This window comes from Acartia tonsa, chromosome 3 (assembly GCF_053477335.1).
Source record: "Acartia tonsa isolate MP-2025a chromosome 3, ASM5347733v1, whole genome shotgun sequence".
Lineage (NCBI taxonomy): Eukaryota > Metazoa > Arthropoda > Copepoda > Calanoida > Acartiidae > Acartia > Acartia tonsa.
Window position 1 is genome coordinate 33,232,287 of NC_137262.1, and position 17,969 is coordinate 33,250,255.

The 17,969-nt window shown below is 31.1% G+C and overlaps 1 protein-coding gene across 3 annotated transcripts in view; it reads right to left on the minus strand.

The window, feature by feature from the left end:
* Positions 1-9,367, minus strand: part of LOC145313927 (uncharacterized) — a 37,564-nt gene extending 28,197 nt beyond the window's left edge. For 2 of the 3 annotated variants that reach the window (XM_080153584.1, XM_080153585.1), the window contains exon 1: positions 9,071-9,367. The gene's annotated coding sequence lies outside the window, so the exon portion shown is untranslated. The remainder of the gene's footprint in view (positions 1-9,070) is intronic. The other variant, XM_080153586.1, reaches the window with a different exon arrangement.
* Between the last annotated feature and the right edge of the window lie 8,602 nt (positions 9,368-17,969).

Consider the following 17,969-nt stretch of genomic DNA (forward strand, 5'->3'; position numbering starts at 1 on the left):
GAAATTAGAAGGTTAGAGTGAGACAAGAAGATTCTAGATAATGTGAAAGAATTAATGAAAGCATACAGCGAAAATGAAGGAGAGAGATAAGCAATCTGAATTAAAATTATTAATTAAATCTTTGCCATTTTAGTCTTAATGTTTAAGCAATCAGGTATCTAAAGACAATTGCCGATAAATAGAAGTACATCACCAATGATTTTACATAAAAATTTCCCCTTCTGTATATTAAAATTAGTAGTTGAAACGTTAGAACACTCTACTAATTAAATCAACCAATCAAATTTTATTATGTCCCAAAAGCTGTTATCTGAAGAATAAGAAAATTTTGTTATAAAACTTTGGAAACTAGTGTAATAAACAGTCCATTTTCCCGTCTCTCTCTGTTAGGTAATATTCATTTGACTATATGATTTTTCTCTGAGAGTCTCTAACTAATTTATTAATTTATCAATTTCTGCTTATGCAAAAGATTAAAATGATCATGACTGACTTATTACTTAACTTTTTACTGAAATGACCCGTTGACTAAGTATCTTGGGTTAATGCTGAGGCCTTGGTATGAGCCAGGGCATTACCCATAATTAACTCTCAAGTTTTAAAATTTATTTATGAGTATACTTGATCCTGTTCTATTGAGAAAACATGATAAAATTATTGGGAGGGGTCATTCAACCCAATGTCTCAAAGAATTTGAACATTTTAGAAAGTTTACACAATCTGGTTAATCATATATTAGCACCAAATTTGAGACAATGGAAATATTTGATAAAAATATGCCATTTCTTAACATAATCTTAATTTTTTTTTGATAGTATCAAATGCTTCAACCAAATGAGCTCTAAGTAAATGAAAAAAAAACATCTTAAATTTGTTGAGTTTTTTAAATAAAATGTGCTTATAAACAATATAAAAATAAATATTTTATTAGTAAATAAATTCCAATATACTAAATTAATAATCCATTTACTTTGGAAAATTAAGTGTATGGTAACTTTTCTGCTATCTATGATTGAATTGTGTAGGTATTGAATAAACACTTGTAAATTGATAGATTCAAAGTGAAAGAAATAGTGGAAGTAAAAGGAAAATAAAAAAGAAGAAAGATAAAATAACAGTGAAATATTTATAAATTTTTCTTCATTTTTTTTATGTCAAGTTTTGCCATATTAAAGCTGTGCTTTTTATGTCTAAACGTTTAATTTCTACTTCCTTATGCTTCTTAATTCATTTCTACTATCTTCCTTTCATAAAAATATATCTGCAAAAAAATTAATAAATCAGTAAAAAATGATAATCTTTTCTGTCTATTATTTGACTATTTATCATTTTATAAAACTATTAAAATAGTAATCTATCTATCTAAATTATAGTTTTTATTGACTAGAGTCCAAAGGTAGCGCGGCAACAGAATTCTTAGACTTTAATAATCTTATATATAGTATTAACCAAAAAAATATGTTTAGGCAAATTAAGGTTTTTTTTCATTCAAATCTGACCAAACTAAAATATTTGTAGGTCTTCGTTCTAAAGATATTTGCCATTAGAAAGTCGGTTTTTCGGAAGAACATAAGTACGTACATAACTAATTATAGAGTAGCTCCGCAACTGAAAAGGCAGACAAGACTAGCATTATTTTTTCCAAGAAGTCTGTTGTTATTTAACCACAAATACAAATATTAATACAAGGAGAAAAACGTTTAATACAGCATAGTTGAAGAAACAAATATAAAAGAGTATGCTTTCCCTTCCGTATATTTATTTTAAATTATCAGAATTATAACAACAATAGGTCGTTCACTTGAACTTTAGTATGCAGTATTAATTCATTTTTGGCTAAATTTTTCAGCACTGCTAGTTTGAACCAACCAAACACGATTTACTGAAAGTATTTACATTTTAAAGCTTACAAATAAGATTATATAAAACTTTGGGTATCACTAGGACTAAGGAGAACTTGAAACTAGTATGATTTAAAAACAGACAGACACTAATAATTTGTGAAAAAACTTTACTACTACTAAAAAGCAATTATGAAATTACAATTTCAAAATATTTGCAAAAAAACAAAATTGCAAATTTTATACCATTTAAGTATTTTAAATATCTTTTATATGAACTATAATGTGTTAAAAAGAAGATTCATATTTTAATTTGAAAAAAGGGAATGAATTAACGGTAATGTGTTATTTAAACATGGACAATTATGTCCATATAGACCCGGAGGGAGGGGAGATTGAGCTGTTTATTACAAAAGCCCCTGAAGTCTTATAATAACGTTTTCTTATTGTTTGGCTTAACAACCTTGGGAACTTTTCTTGATTTTGATTGGATGGTTCATTAAGTTGAGTGTCAACCTCTAATTGTAACATACAGTAGCGTAATATTGTGTATCATCATTGGAGATGTACATCAATTTATAGGCAATTGTCTTATCCCTTTAGATCCCTCGGTAATAGTAATATTATTGGTGACTATAGTCATTTGGGCAAAATTATAATTTACATTTTACGTCCTGTTTATATACTTTTTCTTTAAGTTAGAAAATTTAAAAGTAGTCTAAAATACATGGTCTTAGTAGGAATCTAAAGGGATAAGACAATGGCCGATAAATTTATGTCAAACCCAAATTAAGATACACCAAATTACTCCTATTGAATATTACACTTAGTGGTTGGAATGAACCAACCAATTAAATACAATATAGTCTCTAAAGTTGTAAAGCCAACGAATAAGAAAACATTATTATAAAACTTTGGGGACTTGTGTAATAATTAGCCTAATGCCCCCTCCATCCCTGTGGTCTTAGACGTATTCATATTATTTGAATACATCGTACAAGAAGATAAATGCAATTTAAACTTTTTTTTGATATGGTATTAACCCCAACCTTGATTTACACAAATGAAACCAACATTTTCACATGCTACTGTGGACCAAACTGGTCTAAATTATATATGAATTTTTGGTGGGCAAATCCATCCTCCGATTTAATTCGATAAGAGCCGTTCAATGGGTGAAAAGACTTAATGAAAAGTTTAATTAGCTTGAGTTTGAATGTTCAGTTAAATGTATGTCCGTGTATCTCTTTAGATCTCTTAAACGGCTTAATTTATACATCTTCATTTTCAAAATAGTTATTTTCTATTTTTTTTGTCCAAATTAAGTCCTGGGAGTTTGGAGAGAAAGGGGTGTAGTATAAGAATCATTTAAAAGAAACTTGCATATTAACTTTGGCACATTATGGCTCATAGTGCAATGTTTAAAATACACACAAACAAACAAAATAGTGTTTTCCTTATTATAGTGTTGTGTGGTTTGTAGTATTTTTCACAGATACAGGGATCGAACAATGGGAAATAAATTAGAATTTACAATTTAATTTTCTTGTATAAAAGTAACAGCATGTCTATATGTCTGTGTGTATGTTTGTTTGAACCAATTCGGGTCAACTTTACAATGTAGCTTCTCAAACGTCATGAGATGGTTTACAGCTAATTTGGGGGAGGGTACCACCAACCTCCCAAGAGAAATAGCCCCTGAAGAAAATTAACCGCTTTTTCCTTTTTTAAACTATAAAAGAAATTGGGGGGAGGATGGTTGACCTCCCTTCCCTCCAATTCATGTGCACCTAATAGCCTCCGATAGTATTTTATATTTAGACTAATTATCTAATTATTGCGGGAAAGCTGGGTTGGTAAATGTTTTTAAATTATTTGTCCTATCCCTCCCTCAGTATTTTTTAATGGACATAGATTAACATAGATAATTTAATTTAAAGGAAGATAAAAAAAAGATAAAGTTGAAAGAAATAGAAAGAGAGAAGGAATAATAGATAGATAATATTGAAAAAAGAAAAATATAAAGAAAGAGAGAAAAAGAAACAAATTGAAAGAGATGTAGAGAAAGAAAAAATAAAATCCCTTAAGTTTGAAAAACTCTTATAACCCCCTTCCTATATATCCATATTTTTTATAACCGTTTGAATCAAAATCGTGAAGGGAGCTCTATCCCATTAGGGCTCCAAACCCCTAGCCTTATTTTAACAAACCTAACCCCAAATAGCATAACAAATATGCATTTTTAAAGGGGGGGGGGGGTCTAACAAGTAGTGTTTCAAAGGATTTTACTACAAAAGGAAATAAATAGAACAATTGAATTTTATGTCACACTAATTTACACCCTTGGTAAAGTATAAAACCACTTTTTTTTATCATGAAAACACAAATAAAGAAATATAATAGTAGCAAAGCTACTCTTAAAGCTTGTAATCGGTCGGTATGTAAATATGGATATGATTTTTTAGAGAAAAGTTTAAGAAAAGCGCTTACATAGGCCGATGTAAGAACATCAAAAGTTTCAAGTAAGGAATTGTAAAGTATACGATAGATATTTATAAATTTTCAATTCTAAATTCTAAAAATGATCTTTATATAAAAGTGACAGAATCTGTGTATATCTGTAAGTAAAGAAGGATTTCAATAACTGCCAAATCCATATTATTATTCTTTACAGTGTCGCTCGGAACACCTTATGGAAAATACTGGCCTTCTATGGTGTCCCCAGAAAGATTATTGATATAATTAAATGCATGTATGATAATCAAAATGTTAAAGTTCTCTTCAAAGGCAAGCTCTCTAACTCTTTTATTGTACTAACAGGAGTTAGACAAGGCTGTCTATTGTCACCATTTCTATTCCTCCTTGCAATAGATTTCATTCTAAAATACTGCAATACTGGAAATGGCTTTCCTTGGGCTGGAGATGAAGAACTGGATGACCTAGATTTTGCCGATGATCTAGCAGTAATCTCTGACTCAGTTAACAAGATTCAAGACAAAACCAACGAAATCAAAGATAGATCAGAAGCAGTAGGAATACTAATCAATGCAGCTAAAACTAAGATTTTAAGAATTAACATTGACGACAACACACCTGTTCTGTTGGATAATGAGGAAATTGAAGCTGTAAACAGCTTCACATATCTAGGAAGCATTGTCAACAAAGAAGGTGGAACTGAAGAAGATGTAAACAGCAGACTAAAGAAAGCCAGAAATGCGTTTGGAATGCTTACTAAAATATGGAGATCAACACACATCAGAACAAATACAAAAATCAAAATATTTAACTCAAATGTTAAGTCTATTCTATTATATGGATCCGAAAGCTGGAGTCTTACTAAGAAACTAGAATCAAAAATACAAGTTTTTATAAATACCTGTCTCAGAAGAATATTAAAGATATTTTATCCACAAATTATTTCTAATACTGACCTCTGGAACCTTACCAAACAACCCCCCGTACATATGCAAATTAAGAAAAGAAAATATAGATGGATAGGACATACTCTGCGGCGACCTATAACCGAGGTACAAAGAGAAGCTTTGACCTGGGAACTAGAAGGCTCCAGGCGGCGTGGTGCACCAAAGCTTACCTGGAGACGCAAGCTCACATCTGAACTCAGAGAGCTAGACAAAACCTGGGAGGAGATTGAAGCCTTGGCACAAGTCAGAACATCTTGGCGAAGATTCGTGAACAGCCTAAGTCCCCCTGTTGGATAATATGGCTGTAAGTAAGTAAGTCGCTCGGTATAGGTCTTGGGTAGGTTTATGACTATTTTGGGAAGGATACCACCACCCTCCCAAGACAGACCCCTAGAAAAAAAGACAACACCTCCTTATTTTTCTACTTTTTATTTTCAACTAAAATTAAAAATAAAATTAAAAATGGAGGATTGACTTCCTACCCCCCCTCCCCCTTCATTCAAGTGCCCCTAAAGACCTCTTGGTACAGCCGTTGGTAAAACATATTTTATTGATAGATAGCTGTGTTAAAAAATAATACAATCACCCTCACTATTACAAAAGAACTTATTATATCAATTTCAAAATATTTGTTTTTCTTTCAATAGAGAAATTTCTAAAGAATAAAAGTGAATTGTTTGTTTGAATTTCATAATATCATGACAATAAATTGTACATCAAATAAAAGTAACAGTATGTTTTCGCTAGCTGCAAAACCGATAAGCTATTCTTTTAAAGTGAAGTTGCGGAATAGATTTCAATAATTCTACTATAACAAGGATGACAACATCCATAAAAGCGAAGCACTGAAACGGTAGGACAAACGGACATGAACACTTGTAAAGTATCTGAACTGAATAATCAGAATTTAAAAGTATAAGAGTCGAAGCAAAATTGTAAGTAAATATTTTGAAAAACTGCTTGAAGCAGGATAATGTTTATGGACATACTGACATTTTTGGACTTATTATAGAGTTGCTTCGCTTATAATATTGTTCTTTGTTGTCCCAGGAATCAATATACCAAAAATCAGATCAAACGGATAATTAGAACACTTGAAAATTTGTTGTTAAAAAAGTAGAAAAATCAACATGTTTAAAATGGACGTACGGACATTCTGGTAATGATTATAGAGTTGCTACGCTTTCTAAATCGTACCCAACTACTACAGGAATCATCATGCAAAGTTTGAAATCGATAGGACAATTCTAACATGCCTAAATTAACGAATAAAAGCTATCTATCTCGGACGGACGGACGGACGTACGGACCGACCCAAATTATAGAAAAGCTTCGCTTTTAAAAATATTGTGTTTACTTGTAAGTGGGGGGAATGGGGGTCAACAACCCCTTTCCCAACTTATTAAATTGCCCTTTAGTAATAATGTATTGTAAACGGCAAGAGCAAACATTTTTTCAGGAAAGCTTAGTATTAGTTCATGGGCACAATTTAAGATATCTTAAGGAAGAGTTTTTAATGGGAATTTCTATTACTTAAACTATGACTTTATCTGTGTAAGATTGTGTATGATATTGCCGTATTATATTTTACTATTCTTTATTAATTTATAAATAAATTTGTCATAACTTTTCCCAAACCTCCAAAAATATATTCAAAATTATCATTTCGATCATAATTGTTATTTTATACATACAAATTTTCTTGAAACTACATAATTACTATAATAATAGTGATTATGCTAGAAATATTTAGATAGATTGTTATTTTCATTGATATAATGGTCTTTACAAAAGTTTTACATAAAATAATGATTACAAATGTATTATCATCAAAATTTCTATTTAAAGACTTCTGGTGTTATAAAGAAGAAAGTAATTTTTTCTTTAAGATCTATTACCTTAAGATCGTAAAAAACAGACAGACTAAAGTACTAATGAAATGTAAATTATTCTTATTCATAGTTAAATCTTTTAATAGATGTAAGAAAATAAAGTGCACTTAGCCGCGGAAAACAAACAAATAATGAATTAAAAGTGAAAAAAGAAGCTTTTGATCCAAAATGTTAAAATAAACAATTAAATAAATTGCTTTAAATCTGAATGTATCTTATATGTATATGTATTTTGTATACACTGTAAAATTCTTAAAGTAATGAAACTAATCCTAAGATAGATGCTCATATCTAAATATTTTTAAGTAGCCGACAGCTACAATTCTATCGTTTTGTATTTTTTCGACAAAAAGCAGCTGCCAACGATTATAAATCCGGACAAGTTAAGCTATTAGCCGCCTTCAATGAAGCAATATAACGCCAGTAATGCAACAAACCGCAGCTATAGCTAAGGTGCATATTATTCAGCTGAAGCATTTATACTAAACGTATGTTGAACCATTAATATCAAACCAAAGTAATTGGGTGATTGCCCCAATAAATTTTGAAATCCCTTATTTTAGCCACTTCAAAATTTGAAAAAAAATACATTATATTATCCCCCTCAAACCTTTGAAGCGCCTTATTTTAAACCCCAGAAAAAAGAAAGCTTTGAACCCTAAAGTTTTTAAACAAACTGTAATAAAAATTAGTTCTTAATATATGAGAACTTTTTTACAGTGTCCATACAAGGAAGTAACTAATTTTATCTTTGCATTGTGCATTTCAACAATAACATAATTATTATTCTACCCAAAAAACACACTTAAAAATTCAAGATAAAAAGATAACTCTTGTTTTAGAGTAGCGCAGATGCTCTATAACTACTAAAATAAGTATTTGCTTCTGGAAATGAGTTAAATTACTTCCGTATCCTAAGAGATAATTAATGAAATTATTATTTAAGCATTACATTTCCTAAATTTGCCATAACTGGTAGTTGTTTTTTTCAATAACTTGCTTTAAATTTCATTACAGTGATACATATTGTCAAACAAGGATGACAACATCCATAAAAGCGAAGCACTGAAACGGTAGGATAAACGGACATTAACACTTGAATAGTGTCAGAACTGAATAATCATAATATAAATTCATAAGGGTCAAAGTAAAATTGTAAGTAAATTTGTTAAAAAACTGCTTGATTCAGGATGATGTTTATGGACATACTTACATTTTTAGGACTTAATTATAGAGTTGCTTCGCTTATTATATTATACTTTGTTGTCCCAGGAATCAATATATCAAAAATCAGATCAATCAGATGATTAGTTCACATAAAAATTTGTTGTTAAAAAAGTAAAAAAATCAACATGTTTAAACTGGACGTACGGACATTTTGGTAATGATTATAGAGTTGCTTCGCTTTCTAAATCGTACCTAACTACTAAAGGAATCACCATGCAAAATTTGAAATCGATAGGACAATTCTAACATGCCTAAATTAATTTAAAAAAAAGCTATCCGTTATGGACGGACGTACGGACGGACGGACGTACGGACGGACCGACCCTAATTATAGAAAAGCTTCGCTTTTAAAAATGTTTATACATTTTATTTCATTGATGTAGTAAAGTAAAGACAAAATCATGGGATGTCTAACCCCCTCAAAGTTTGAAAAAATACATTAGATTACCCCTATCAAATTTCAATCCTTCGAAACCCCACATTTCACCCCCCCCCCCCCCCTCAAAATAATAAAAACTCGGACGTTTCTGAACCAAATTATAGCTTTTTACATAGCAACGAACACAAATTAGATACTTAAAACGCAATAAGGAATCCCTAAGGGCCTAATTTGGGGGTTTACCCATAGTAAAGTGATTTAGTATTATTAAATATATTAATGTAAAAGCTAGTTACATAGATTTCCAACTTTCCTTTTAAATGCAAATTTTTTTTAATGCCCAAAATACTGCATATTAGTCCGCTGTCTTTTTGTTCTTCGTTTAACTCACTTTTTGCTCACTTTAAGTTTATTTCCAATCACTGTTTAGTGATTTAAAAGTTTAATATCACCTTTAAGAAAGTGTACAAAGAACTATCGGTTGGGGTTAATAGCCTTAGTCCTTGTAAACAAAATTTTATAGGTTTTCTCTTTCTGGTGTTGTGTGCGACTGAGTGTAGTGTAGGTAATTCTTTCCTTCCAATCTCTAGGAAGAAAGTTCTCAAGGCACTATTACTTCGTTTTATTCTGTGTGCGTGCGTGTGTGTGCGCATAGGTTGGTTGAGTGCTGCTTGCAATTAACTACAGTCACAGGGTGTCACAAGTTCATGAAATTAGAGTAGATCTACGGTTTTTAATTTGTTAGTTTTCAAAGGCCTTTAGTATAAATAAAGAAAATAAAATAGCCTTTGCTTTTTTCCAATTTATTAGGGCATGAATAAAAGCGAATTCATAGACAACCCGTTTTTTTAATATAAAGAATAATTTTTTTGAAATATACAGGGTGGGGCAAATAAGACCGGACAAATTCTAACTTCTAAACAAATGCACATAAAATCGTCAATTTTAAAGATTTTATTGAATTTTAAAAACTGGCAAGCAAAATAGGTATATAACTATTAGATTATTCAATAAAATTGCCGCCAGCCTCAATCACCGCCTTCACCCGCCCCCTAAACCGCCCGCAGGCCCTGGTCACCATGTCCCTGTCCAAGCTGGCGAATTTCTCCTTGATGGTGGCAATGAGGGAGGTCTTTGTTGTATAGGCACGTCTATTGGTGTATGCTTCAAAGTAGCCCCAGGCCAAAAAGTCCATTGAATTAAGATCGGGCTGCTGGGAGGCCCCATTTCCTTAGGAACGTGAGTAATTGCAGGATCCAAATTCACCAAACTTTAACGCTACCCTTTGACACGGAGGCTTTTATTTGGACCACATTTGAGCTGGAACGACGTTCTATACCTTTTTGGAAATGGCATGAAGATTCAGCTAGGGTTGTCAGCGCAATCCATAGTCTAAAATGAGTTTTTAAGTTCCATATGGGTCTCTAACTTCGAGAACCGAGAAATTTTCACGATTTCACACAATTTTTGACATCTTAAAATCTGCCACGTTTCACTTTGCCGGAGGTTTACAGCCAAACCACTTTAGATAGAAAGCTCTAGTCTTTTCTAGTGTCTTATTTATGTATCTAACAGTATCCCCAGCAAGTTGCATAACTCTACCTCATCTACAGATGGGCTAAGATCCGATTTAGTGGGCCCTAGTCGAGGATCCAGATTATTCCACCGGCGCATTTCGAATCTGCCTTGTTGAACATAAGCGCACTATGTTCCACGGGTGACAAAAAATCGTTTTTTACATTTTGGAAAATACACTTTCAAACAATTGTTTAGTAATATACACAAGTTTTTGGAAATAAAGCCGAAAGAATTAGCTCTTTACTATGAAAAATAAGAATTTTATGTGTAATTATACCAGAGGTATGGAATTAAGTTCCTTTTCATCATTGTAAACAACTATTTTTAAGGTCAACTAAACTACATTTCAAATCATCGTGGACCCTTTATTTTTAAAGCTATTTTTAAGTATTATATATTTTTGGAATCAGTATGTAATAATTTATACGTTTAGTCTTTAAAAGAAGTCAAATCTCCATTTTTTGTTGTAATTGTAGATGGTTTTCTTAGCATACCCGATTTCTGTAAGATAGACAATTTTCTTCTAAGGAAAATTTTACGTTTGGTTCCAGATCTTTTAAGACCAAAAAAGTCCAAGCAAATCCTCTTACATGGTGATATTAGATGTATGTATAATATCAGAGAACTTTACCCTGTGTATGCGAAGCTATGCGAAGTTTGTTTTTTTAAGCCCTAAAGATACCTGGTCTATCAAAAAATAACAATTTTTTAAGATAAAAAGGTAATTTATTTTTCTATTTATTTCAAACACATATTCAATAAAATTAAAAGTAAAGAAAAGTTTTAAAAACAAATAAAAGATTATCCATTTATGTCTAAGGTCTTATCTGAACTATCATACCTTTTATGGGGGGGGGGGGGGCTCGATTTATGTCAATCTTGGATCCCATTAAAGCTAAAAGTCTAAATATTTGTATGTGGTTTCCTTAATCAACAAAAAATATTATGATTTTATATGTTTAACATTATCTACTCCCTTTACCCTTTTATTGAGCAACCTTTCACAAAAGGTTCTTTCATACTTATTAACAAAGAAGAGTAGAACTTATGTTGATTAAGATAAAAAATGTTTCCTTTAAAATAAATGAAAATAAAAATTAGAGTCTTACATATCTAGGATCTAAAGGGATAAGACAATGGCCGGTAATATAATGTACATCCCCAATGGTAATAAACAAAATTGCCCCTTCTATAAATTACAATTAGTTGTTGAAATGTTTGGACACTCAACTAATAAACCAACCCTTCAAATTCAAAAGTCCCAAAAGTTGTTATGCCTACAAATAAGAAAAAACTATTATAAAACTTTGTGGACTAGTATAATAAACAGTCCATTGTTCCCTTCCTCCCTGCTTAAATAAACACACAGAAAATGAGTAAGAAATTTACTCATCTGTATTTATTAGAAATCTCAAAATATAAATTTCAGTGACGGCAGTCGGCAGGAAAATAGCGGCAGATTTTAATGAAATTTTAGTTGGTCGTGTATAGTTGTTAGAATAGCTTAAGTTTAAAATTTGAGGTATCTAAGTAAAAAATTGAGGTAAAAGGAGTTAATTAAAGATTTCTGGAGACCTGCAGGATCATACCTGGAACCGGAAATTGACTTGAACACCTGTATGTAGTAATATAGGATATTTTAGTATTTTGGTAAGATGAAATGTTAAGTTTAAGTCATAAAAAAAATATTTTTGCTCTTTACCTGTATGATCCTGCCAGGTATCCTGGCATCCTGTGCCCACCAGGATGGAGATATTTAACTTTCAGTTATGTGTCGTACCCATTTTAAACAAGTCACTCAGTTATAGCTCTCTATCTTTCACACAAAGAAAATGAGATAGAAAATACTAAAATACCCCCCCCCCCCCCCCGACTATTAAGGGTTAACAAACATTGTTAGTTGGGTTGTGTAATATATTTTGATATGATTCCCGTCAATGTTGCTTAGAAATAAAGGAAGTTCTGAAATGTGCTAATTAGACTAGCTTTACACCCCCCCCCCCTTGACGCCCCTTGTGTAAAACCCTTATTATAAGTATTTTCACCATTATTTTAAAAGATATATTATACTTATTGCTATTTAAATAAAATTTCATCCAAATTATCAAATATACACTCTCTATGATTTTTTGTCATTTTTCGGGATTTCTGGAATACAGTGAAGCGTGGCCAGCTCGGAGTACGAGCCCATCTTCGACCAAAGATTTTTTTTTGCTAAAAGGTAATTACCTAAGCTTTTTATAGTGGGGTCAAACGTCCTGATTGGTCAAGTAGTTTTGGCGCTATGGCCGTTTAAAGTTTGCCGGTCTTATTTGCCCCACCCTGTATTTAAATTGACAATGTATTGGCATTATTAATAAATTGTAGATTAAAATGCACAAACATTTAACACAAGTAAATCTAATTATATACTTTCTTTGTGAAAGGGTTTTTGAAAACCATTTTTAGATTCTTTAAAAAAAATAATACAGGTTTTCTTCATTAAACAACATAGACTTTATAATAAATTACATTATTATTGATTTTTTAGGGAACAAATAGATTAGTTATAATTTGGTAAACCAATCTTTCCTCTACAAAAAAATTGACACCAAGCAAGTGTAACTCAAGTCTACATATCTTTAAAAACATACACAACAAACACACACACACACATACACACAACTCGTACTGAGTGGTACCCACGTCCCATGTAAGGGAGATAATAGATTTTTTTATAAAACATTATGATAAAAAATCCAATTTCAAGATCTTTAAAAAGATTCCAATAATATAGAATTTTTATATTTGATACTAAACAATATCACTATCTCAATTTTCAAGTCATTTTAACATCGTAAAGTTGATTTATAACGCAAGATTTTTTTAGATTTTCTTGTTTATTTAAGGATTCAAATATGTAAAGAATATAAATTGACTTAAATTGAATTTATTGAACAAAAGCGTTAACTTTTCTACTCTTCTTTGCTGTGTATTTACATCAAGTTTTTAATTTTTTTAATTTGAAAACTGGGATCTGGCGTTTGCAGTGATATGCCTTGGAGAAATCACTTGTAGTTACCAGGCAGCTTCACACACAAAATTGGGGAGATGTGTGAACGCCAAACAGCAACGTAAATGATTTTAATAGCTAATATTTTTCTGGCGATAATCTTGACAACCCAATTGTAATACTGGCTAAATATATGTATCTGGGTAGGTTTAAGGCTATTTATCATAAGGAGTAATCAATAAACCTTAGAATTATTGGTCCAAGAAAAAAATCACTTAATAAAAATTTAAATAAATGCCTTTCTTTAATTTCAGGTGATAGCAATTTATAAATAATTCAACAAACAAGGAATTATTACAGTCATTATGAACAAGTATCGGTCAATAAATACACCAGTTATAAAGTAAATAGCGCTACTGAATCAACAATCTAAATTATGCTGTTTTGTAAAACAACTACAGGAAAAGGTGAAAGGTTTATGGGGGAAAGGGTGGGGGATGCAATTTCTCATAGGGGTGGCGTGTAGAGGGAGGTATTAGCCCCCTAATGAATAGGCAAATGAAAAGCTCAATTTTTTACCGTTGTTTTGGTTGTCTATCTTTTCATTTATCTTATGCTTCCTCTCTTTCTTTATATTTTTAAAATTATTTCTCATTCTTTCTTAATTTAATAACGTTTTTCCCTTATATGTACCTTTTTCATATTTTTAGTTTTTATTAAATTGTCTTTTTTCTCCAATTTTTGAATTCTTTTTCCAGTATGGCTTCGAAACCGATTAATATCCGGTGGTTAAGAACTATTTTTTTTAGCCATACTGAAAAACCATTTATAGCATCGCATTGCAGACAATTTTCCACAAATATTGAAATAGAAATGATAAATCAATACTTTTTTGTTAGCCCGTGCCTTTGACCTCTCGGGGCCAATAAAACTGGTTTTAATGTTATAATATTACATTTTAATATGATGCGATAAATAATTTTTCTCGTTCTCTCTTTTTTTATTTTCATTTTTCTGTTTTTCTTAACGTGAGTGCAATATTTCCTTTCTCTTAAGAACCAGTATAATCTTGACCCTTCAACCAAGATAGTCAAACCTTCCTTGGCCTACCATTTTATCAGGGATCTAAAGGGATAAGACAATGGTCGATAAATTGGTGTACATCCCCAATGATGACACACAAAATTTCTCCTTAATGAAGTAACCAATCAAAATACAATAAAAGTCCCCAAAGTCGTAAAGTCAACGAATAAGAAAACTTTATTATAAAACTGCATAGCAACAGCAACTATGTTTGTTACGGCCACCCTTAATTTGCTGGCAGTTGAATTTAATCATACGCAAAAATATAAAAAAATGTAAAGTAACACTAAAATTTACTATAACCATCTTTTTATTATCAACCACAATTTGCTTTAAGCACAGCTAGGTTCATTTAGAAAACTGATATATATCAGTACTGTAATTAAGGTACCCAGTAGCAATTTTTTTTGCCATACCATGCATATGACTAACAAGAAAATGTATGGAACAATACACGGCTTTAATGTTAAAAAGAGACTCGACTATACACAAAAAAACACACAGCTCATAAATAGGATTATATATAAGGTATATATGAAAGCTTTCTTATATTGGCTTTTATGACACCATTGGTCAATTAAAATATATACTGGCCGTGGCCTGCCATTGGTAATTGAGTCTGTGTATTGGTCATTTGGATTGTATAACGTCATTTTTTCAAAAGATAACAAAGTAGGATTATGTATGATTGCATAGGGTATAAATGTATAAAAACAATACATTTTTTTAATTTTTAGCATCTTTACGTAAAGTATCACTATTTTTTTCAAGTTCCATATCTCTGTATCCTAAGCCCCTCTAACCTTTCTATTGATCTTTCTATAAACCTTTAACTTATGCCCATAATGAAATAGAAGCATTTTCTCAAGTAGTAAATTTCCTTCTTCTTTTAAAAAAAAACAAGGACAAATTTGTCAATGAATATCATAGAATAAAAAAGTAATATTAATAAATAAAAAGATAGAAAGGATATCGACATAAATCTCATGAGAGAGGGGTGGGTGGGGTTCGGGAAGATATGCAAGCTTATTCTAACAGGATTTTAATAGGAGGAGTAGGATTCTTCACTCAATTAGTGCATTTATTGGAAGAAATGGGTAGATAAATATTGACCCATCCTTATCCTCCCCCCCCCCCCTCCCTCCACAGATTTCTGTGGTTCTAAGGCAGGCTGCATAATTGTAAACCAATAAAAAACACATAATACATATTTATTGAATCAATATTAACAAAAAAATATAATAATTAAATTATTTCTTTATTACTTAAGCTTATTACTTTGGCACAATACAATGTATTGAAATAAATTAATACATTTTCATTCCGTGTAGTACTTCTACAGATGAACTTTATTGGTACTTTCTGTTTGAGAACTTATCCCTTCATAACTCTATAATTTTTGTGTTTCTGTATCTCACCCTCACCCCCTCTGGATAAATAGGATCAAATAATGTACAGCATCTCAATTCATAATAAACAAAATTACCCATTTGCAGATTAAAATCATTGGTTGAAAAATTTGACACCCTAGTTTGAAACAACCATTTAAATGAATAAAAAACTTCACTAAAAACTTCCTTCTTAGTCCTACTTTTAAAGTACAACGTTTGTAAAAATTTTCTCATCTATGACCGCTTAGTGACATTGTAATTGAATTTGTTAGGAGGTAGATGTCTTTTTGAGAGAAAAAAATTCGAAACCGATTTATATCCGCTGGATTACATCCGGTTCATATTCACAATGAAAAATCATATAAATATCATCGTATCACAGACATTTTTCCACGAAAATTAAAATAAAAATCATAAAATTTATATCAGTTTTGTTAGCAATGGCCTGGTTTTAATCTTAAAATTTTTATTTTCATATCTGCGGAAAGCTGTCTACAATATGATGCTATAAATATTAAAGAGAGTTTGCATGCCTGCATATAAATTAAAATAATATTTAGAGATTCATTTGAGATTCAAAGCATTCTTTCCATAACTTCAGGCAGCTTACCTAAAACATTTCAGAAAATAAATGTAAAAACAGGATAATAATATCCATAAAAAGGTAACTGAAATATAAGACAACTAGCGGCTCCGCCCCTAGCCTCTAGGGGCTTTGCCCCAAGAGGTGATAAAAAAAATTAAGGCGAAATTCGTTAAAGGACCAAGGAAATCTTCAGCAAAAAAAAAAAAAATAGGGGGGAGATTTTTTTGTTTTTTGGGAGTTGGGGGTGTCCCACCCCCCAAGAAAATAGCTTAAAACCACCACAGGACCAATAGGTATATACCCTGAAGAGTAGAATCCGATCGGTTCAGTGGTTACCGAGATCTTAAGGGACAGACAGACAGACGGACAGACAGACGGACAGACGGACAGACGGACAGACAGACATCGTTCTACTTTGTATTAAAGATAAGACAAATAAACGACCATGATAACAAATTCAGAATAAAGAAACAAAATATAAATAAAAGCTTCAACAAAAGTTTGATCTAAAACTAAATCAAAATAAAAATCATTTAGTTTTTCAGTCAGAGCTTTTCGGATAAAATGAAAGGTTTCGTGATTTTATTTTCTAAGTTTTCAGTATTTTAACCCTTTCAGATCGGGGGGGGGGGGGTGGGGGTCATATTGACCCCCCCCCCCTCTAGTTTTTTCAATGTCATTTTTTTGAAGGTAAGATAGAGAGTTGTGACTTTATGACTTTTTAAGTTTAGTAATTATACGTCGGCAAGAGTTGATCTTATAAGGATATGTGGTCTGTGTCGGTCGTGGCGTCCTGTCAAAGACGGTTAGGTGGCACCAAATTTAGAAAAAATTCTAAATAAATCTTAATCTCTACATTATGACTTTTGTGTATAAGGTAGAAACCTAAAATTTTTTGGTGAATACTTAGATATCAATGACCTTCTGAGAAAAGTGGTGTTATGACCGTTTGACCTCTCCCTGGCCGACTTTATGACCGATTTTTGTTCAGCTTTTACTACAGACATATATCATAAATATCGTGGCTTCTATTACAGCTAATGACCTATAAATTTTTTTGTAAATCCTTGAGCAACAATAGTAAGGGTTAAACTATATAAAATCCTCCTATATTTCTCATTTAAATGTTTTTTTTTTATTATTATTTTTCTTGGTTATTTGCTATTGAAAAATTGCCCCCCTTACGATTTAAAGTAAACCCTGTTGAAATCTTCTTAAATAAAATTATCTTGAATTTCTAAGTTTGCTGTGCAACTTATTATCAACGTCGTTCTTGTAAATTTATTTAATTTTCCCCTATGTCAAATAAAATACCAAGTGCAAAGCCAAAACAAACAAGTGCAATATGTTAGTTTACCTCATATTATTATTAGTTTTTTGTTCTAATAAATGTTTTCTTCTTTGTCTTACCTTTTTTAATTGTTTCTTTTATTATAGAAATAAATAAAAAGAATAAAAAAATCAACTATTTTTCTCACTGGCATTTATTAGATCAAATAATATACATTACATACTATAAAAATATAAAAGTACATTCCAAAAAAGCGTATAAAATACAGATAAAAAAATATAAATGCA